The sequence below is a fragment of the Myodes glareolus genome, chromosome 21 (genome assembly GCF_982192425.1).
Source record: "Myodes glareolus chromosome 21, mMyoGla1.1, whole genome shotgun sequence".
NCBI classification, from domain to species: domain Eukaryota; kingdom Metazoa; phylum Chordata; class Mammalia; order Rodentia; family Cricetidae; genus Myodes; species Myodes glareolus.
Window position 1 is genome coordinate 28,581,890 of NC_142046.1, and position 6,819 is coordinate 28,588,708.

A 6,819-nucleotide genomic window follows, 5' to 3' on the forward strand; every position below is an offset into this window, starting at 1 on the left:
GCTCTGAGTCATAAAATTCTGTTTGGAGATCAAGTAATTCTCTGAACAAAAGCCGAAATGTGAGTGTGTGTGTGCACACACATGTCCGTGCATGTATGCGTGTGTGTGCGTGTGTGTACATGTTCTTGTACATATGTATGTGCATGGGTGCTTAATATGGGAAAAAAGAATGAGCTAAAGAATAAACTCATTTGTTGACTCTAGTTTGAGGCCAAATTTTAATATTAGAGTTGTCCAGCTATGAGACGATAATGAGAACATAAGAAATTCCTGGATAGAACGGGAGGCAGTTGGCCCAGCGGCCTCTCTCCCTCAAGTCTATTGCAACACCTCTCAGTGTCGCCAGCATATCTTTAACCCTGTTTGCTACATAAACATGTTCAGCTGTCCCTTAACCCACTTTCCTTTATGGTCACGCAGTTGGACTTATTTGGACAGTCCCGGAATTCTCCACAAGACTTCAGATCTATGGGTGAACTAGTCCTACATTATCACTACTTCTTAATTATAGAGAAACATTTTGATGATCAGATATTTGTGGCAGGCATCATTGGAAATTTAAAAGAAATCAACTGGCGGACTTTATACCTGCAATCCTTTTAGAAAACAAGTTATTTTCTAATTTATTTTCTGATTTTCTTAATGAGATAAAGAAGTGGGAAATGATTAACGTGAGTAAATATAAAAACATTTCTTTTTTTTTATATTACTCTCACTAGCACACCCTAGCACACACTAGCAAGAGGAAAATACAAAGTTCAATTATGTACTAAAGAATAGGCTCTGATGGTTTATTTAGATTGAGCTTAAGTCATATTCCTGATAACATTTTTATTCCTTGATTCCTATACATATCTCAGGCTACTATAAAATTGGATTTCACTTTACAAAAATTGAATTAATTCTTTAATAATAAGTAAAGAAATAATTTTACATTAACATTTTCCCCCAAAAGTTCCAAGTGACTGATGACCTGTGGGCTTGGGTTAAATGCTTAGGTTGGTGCTGGAGACTTGACAACTTCCTATAAGATTTGAAAAAAAACCTGAATATTGCTAAAATTGAGTTAGTGAACAATTAATGTGATTGAATGATACTACTTAAAAATGAACATATGTGTGTTGATTTGGTGTATATTGAGATCTACACATTGGTTTTATTTTCTGAAAAAGTACATAGCATGACAGGCATACCCTCTCACCCCCCTAGAATTGTTGGTTCAAGTCCTGAAAATCTCATGTCTGGTGAAACACCTCATCTCCAGGGAAAGATACTCTGTAAACACAACAGAAAAAGTATGACTAGCTTACCTCTGAAGTGCATCTGATTTTGGTCTGCAAACTCTGTGGAGTCTAGAATCTAGTTTAAATACTGCGAACCAATAAGCAGAAGAGTGCTACCTCATTATGACAGACTTTGTGTGTTGGAATAGCACCCCATGGTGAGGTACCGTGAGCATCTAGGTGAGATGATCAATGATTTTTGTTATTGTGATTTTGGTTTATAAGCTGAAATGTGTGGTGGTTTCTCAATAAAGAAAAGGTAAAAGTATTTGACAAGTCTAACCCCTCTCCACCCCATTCCCAGTTTGTTCTCTCTGTCTATCTCTGCCTCCAACTTGGGATCAGCTGTAAGTTCTCAGGTACTGCTCCAGGGCCATGCCTACTTGTTTGTTGAAATGCTCCCCACTGTGCTGGACATGGACTCTACTACCCTCTAGAACCTCGATCTCAAGTTGCCTTGGCCATGGTATCTCTTCCCAGCTAAAGAAAGGTAACCAAGACACTGTGCAACATACTTTGAATCTAGCTCTTTGAGAGGCTCTCCAGAGAGACTTCTGTAGGTCTTCGGCTCATTTTACATTTGTGGACTGTGACCTCTGAAAGAAAATGTCTCAGGAAAAGGTGTGCTTGAGTCCAGGCTTTATGATTCCCACCTTCACTCCCATCGCTTGGAATTGTCCTTGTCCCAGCAACTGCTCTGCTCTGTATGAAATAGTAGTGCTCACGGTTAGATAATCCCTTGGATGATGATCTAGCTGTTTTCAGGATATAGGTTGACTGTCACCAACCCTCTCAGTCAGCCTATCTCCACTTTTATACATATAACGCATTTCTGTAGTCACACCTTGTTTTATGTGCATATGTGGTGCTTGGGGGAATGTGTGCCAGCATGTACTACTTAGATACAGAATGTTAAAAATTTCTTTCCTGGTCACTATGCTGCATGACTGATCCATTTCATGTGATATATTTAGTATGGTTCATTGCTCACTGGTCTTATTATTTAACAATTTGCATTAAATTGAATTTTCTATTTACAGGTGTAAATGGAAATTTTGGCTTCTGTGAATGTATTATTTCCCGGCTAGAATGTTCTTGGGTGAATTCAATCTGCCATTATCGGCCTCTGCATTACCTGGACTAAGTTGAGGCTATTTAATTAGAATATCATCATAAAGGGAGTGTGTTATTTTTATGGCTAAACTTGAGTTACTGAGACCAGGCCAGTACCATCAGTTTAGGAGATATTGCTGTAGTTCTATAGAGGTTAAAACAAAAACAAAACATGTATATGACTTAATGGATCAGAGAAAGTTGAATTAGTGCCCTGTGACCAAATTTTTCCTGAGGAGACACATCGACTCACCCCAGACAGGATTCCAATGCAGATCAAAGTACGGATACCACCAAAGTCCAACTTAGTGAACCCAAGAATTTTATTGGGGTTACATATAGGAGTGTGGGTGAGGGGTTACTTACAAGAGCAAAAATGACTCAAAGACAGCTACATTACCAAAGCCCATCCCAGCATAGACGACAGCCTCCAAAGCTGTCACGCTGTACAGCCTACAGGCAGCTGAGCAGATTGGAGAATGTCCCTTCCAGGTGCCTCAGTTGGTGTAAACCTCTTCCGGACACGTGGGCTGGTATCTGCTTCTTCCAGGCAGTTGATCTGGCCTCAGAGTCTTTGCTTCTCAGCTTTCTTCCTTCCGGGAGGAACTCACAGCTTTTCATGATTACTATGACAGGGTGTGGTCTAGTGAACCTGGTCAGTTTCAGGGACTTCCTGAAACTACTTTTGAGTCGTTCACCTTCCTTCTTAAGGTGCTGCCTGCGGGACAGAATGTTTCAATCTTGGAGGAAACTGTTACACAACAATTGGTGGTAATATGTATAAATCACTCAATAGACACAGAACCCGAAACCTTTATCATCTGCTCCAACATTGGTAGCTGCACATTTCTTGTTGTCAACTCTATGCTCCACATAGGCTTGAAGAACTGACATTTATTGCTATCAACCAGGGGCCAAGCTCTGTAGCACATGCATGGTCTGCTTTGCTTCATTAAACATCTTAAGCGGGCCAGGTGTTACGTTTATTTCCGTTTTGCAGAGAATGGGTGCTTAAGAAAGGTTATATAATGTGAGCACACACGCTTGGCTTACTCTCCAGCATGGGGAGAATGTGATAAGGCTTTTATATCTACCTAGCGGTTCTTCCTTTTCCACCTCTGTCCTACCAGTTTCACAAATGGTGCAACAACTGGATCCTTGGTCCTTCTGTCAGGAGATAGCCATTATTAGATTACTTGGATCACAGCCAGTAAGCCACTTTAATAAATCTCTCATACAGATGAGTATATGAGCATTATAGTATGTATTATATATGTTCTATCCATTCTATCAGTTCTGTTCTTTTACAGGCCCTAATATAGTAATATATAAACTTTTTGTATGAATACCTGCTTCGCATTCTTTTGAGTCTAGACCTAGGAGTAAAATTATGACCTTAATTCTGTGTTTCACTTTTTGCGACTTCACCTGTTGTTTTCCATAGCAGATATACATTTTACATTCCACAGTTTTGTGCATGCTACAGTAATGTAGAATAGTTCCAGATTTTCCACATCCTTGCCAACACCTGTTACTTGATGTTTTCCTTTTGATTTGTTTTTCTAATAGCCATCTAAGAGGATCTTAAGTGCCTAATTACTACTTAAGCTTGTTTAGCAGGCATGGCAGGGAGGCAGAGTCAGGCAGATCTCTGAGTTCGAGGCCAGCCTGGTCTATAGAACGAGTTCCAGGATAGCCAGGGCTACACAGAGAAACCCCGTCTTGAAAATCCAAAATAAAATAAAATAATAAAGACTGCTTTTAAAAAATATGTCTTAGGGCTGGAGAGATGACTCAGAGGTTAAGAGCACTGGCTGTTCTTCTAGAGGACTTGAATTTGATTCCTGGCTCCCATGTAGTAGCTCATAGCTGCCTGTAACGCCAGTCCCAAGGGATCCAATTCCCTTTCTCCGGCTTTCACAGGCACCAGGCGCTCACAAGGCATACTCACAGACATACATGCAGGCAGACACCCGTACCTAGTAAATAAATAAGTGGAATAAAAATATTTCATTTATTATTATTATTATTATTATTATTATTATTGTGTGTTGGGGGTATCTACATGCTACAGCTTTTATGTGGTGGTCATAGCACAACTTTCTGGAGTTTATTGCCTCCTTCCATCTTGGGCTTTGCGACTGGAGAGCTCAGATCACCAGGGTCACACAGAAAGTCCCTTTATCTAAAGAGCCTCCTTTAGCTTGCACGCTTCCTCTTCCTATGTGTTCTTGATGGGGTCTCATGTAGCCACAGCTGGTTTCCAACTGGCGAAGCAGCTGAGATGCCCCGAGCTTCTGCTCCTCCTCTGCCTCCTCAGTGCCGGGGTCACATGTGAAGAGTTTTATGTAACACGGGGAATTGAACTCCCTGCTTCCTGTGTGATAGAGAGGAACTCTTCTGCCAGTGAGCCACAGACCACTGCCTGTTTCAGGACTTAAAAGTTAGCTTTCTTCTTTCCTCCTTTCCCGGACACTAATTTTCTCCTCCTTTAGGGTTCCTGTCCTTTCGCATTAATCTCTTTCTCTTTCTCCTACCTTCAACTTTTTTTTTTTTTTTTTTTTTTTTTTTATAGATCTTGCCTCAAGTTTATTTGTAAAAACAGCATAAGGTCCTGATCATCTGCAAATACTGTGTAGATATTCACACCAGTCCATCTGTCTTCACATTGGCAGACTGAGACCTTTTTTTATGGGGCCTTCACAGGGGCCTGGGCACCTTTGGGAGCCTGAGCTGCAGCTGAGGCCTCTGCCTTGGCTTGAACCTTGGGTTTTGTTTTTTGGAGCCTACGACCCCTGGCCATATAGCTTCTAATCCGCTTCCCAAGCTTGGGGTGAGCAATCAACGCGAGCCGGGTGAGTTTGCGGGTGGGGCCCTTTGGCACCTTGGGCTTCACCACCTTGGGCTTCACCAGGGCCTTGATGGCCTCTGCTCAGGCACTCGTGGCCTTTGCATTATTCGCCTGCATCTTCTTCAGGCCTTTCTTGTGCTTCTTGGCAAAGCGCATGTTCCTCAGGAACTTGGGGTCGACCCCCTTGAGAGATTCGTATCTTTGTGACCGCGGTTTCTTGATGCCATTTCTGTGCCATTTCCGGGACTGGTTGTGTGTGGTGTGGTTCTTGGACTTGGCCATGGCTGGACAGTAACCGGCGGCTCCCGAAACGCCTGCGAACGGAAGAGAAAGAGAAAGGCCGCGGTGCAGCACGGGAAATAGGGCCGACACCGCCGGAAGAACAGACGGAAAAGCTTCCCTTAGTGCTGGTGGGGTAGAAAGGTTCCGCCTCAACTTTTTTTTTTTTCGACTTTTTTACTGAAACAAAATGAGTAGTTTTTATTTCGTCCGTATTCCCAGGTCTACGGCTGCAGCCCCAGTGAGTTAATGAAGGAATAAGGAGGATCTGTAGAGGTCAGGAAAACTGGCAGTGTTCAGAACTTCCATGTATTAACTTTTATTCAATTTTTATAACAACAGCAAGACCCAATTGTTATGGCATTCACCTTGTAGAAGAAGAAATTAAAAGCAGAACATTCTCTGTTCATCCAAACATTAAACAGAGAACTCTGTGTCTACTTGTTGCCTTCACAGCAGGCCACACTACTTGTGACTGTTCCCGTCCCAGGAGCATCTTTCGGGGCCTTGCACCATGTCAGCTGGAAACTAGTTTAATCAAATGAAGATCCAGCAGCTTAGACTTCCTGGATAATTGTGAACAAATAACAACAATTCTTATTCCCAGACAGTGACTCTGAGATGTTAAGTCATGATACAAGGTCACACAGCATCAATGAACTCAGAGTCAGGTCTTCTCAATCATGGTCTATGAGTTTTCACCAATAAAGGCCAATTCACTACAGCCTGAAGGGGAGCTGGCTAACTGACAGCGTGAGATGTCAGTGGGTTGTACTTCCAGACTGCCCAGCACGTTCCCCAGGTCGCTCTCTTTCTCCTCTGACTCCATTAAAGCATTGATGGTGTCGGGATGTTTACAGATCTATATATTAGGAGAAAAGTATTCTGTGGCGTGGAATGAGTATTCATTCACTTTGTGATTGTGTTTTCAGTTGCTGACTTACAGTGTATGTAAAGTGTACTACATTAGACCACAGAATTTTCAGATACAACAAAGTGATACTCTATTTTCGCCATTCGGTCGTTTATTTCTCAATATTTAAGCCACATAACTATTTTCCTGATAAGTCCTATGTTGGCATTTGATAAAAATCCATGGTAATGATTAGTAAGAAGCATAGCTATTGTAGAGTTTTTATTAGTTGCTTAAATTTTATACTTTAATTTATGTACTCTGATCTTAGAGCGTCTGTGTAGGATTTATACTGGGTTATTAAACACTGGGAAATCTCTGCAAGAGGAGGGGCAACAAATGCTTTTTACCTTCCAATAATTAGTCCCTGTATTTTCTCA

The 6,819-nt window shown here is 41.6% G+C and overlaps 1 pseudogene; it reads right to left on the reverse strand.

Annotated features, from left to right (window-relative positions):
* Window positions 1-4,972: 4,972 nt before the first annotated feature.
* On the reverse strand, window positions 4,973-5,669 carry LOC125394804 (large ribosomal subunit protein eL29 pseudogene; annotated as a pseudogene).
* Between the last annotated feature and the right edge of the window lie 1,150 nt (window positions 5,670-6,819).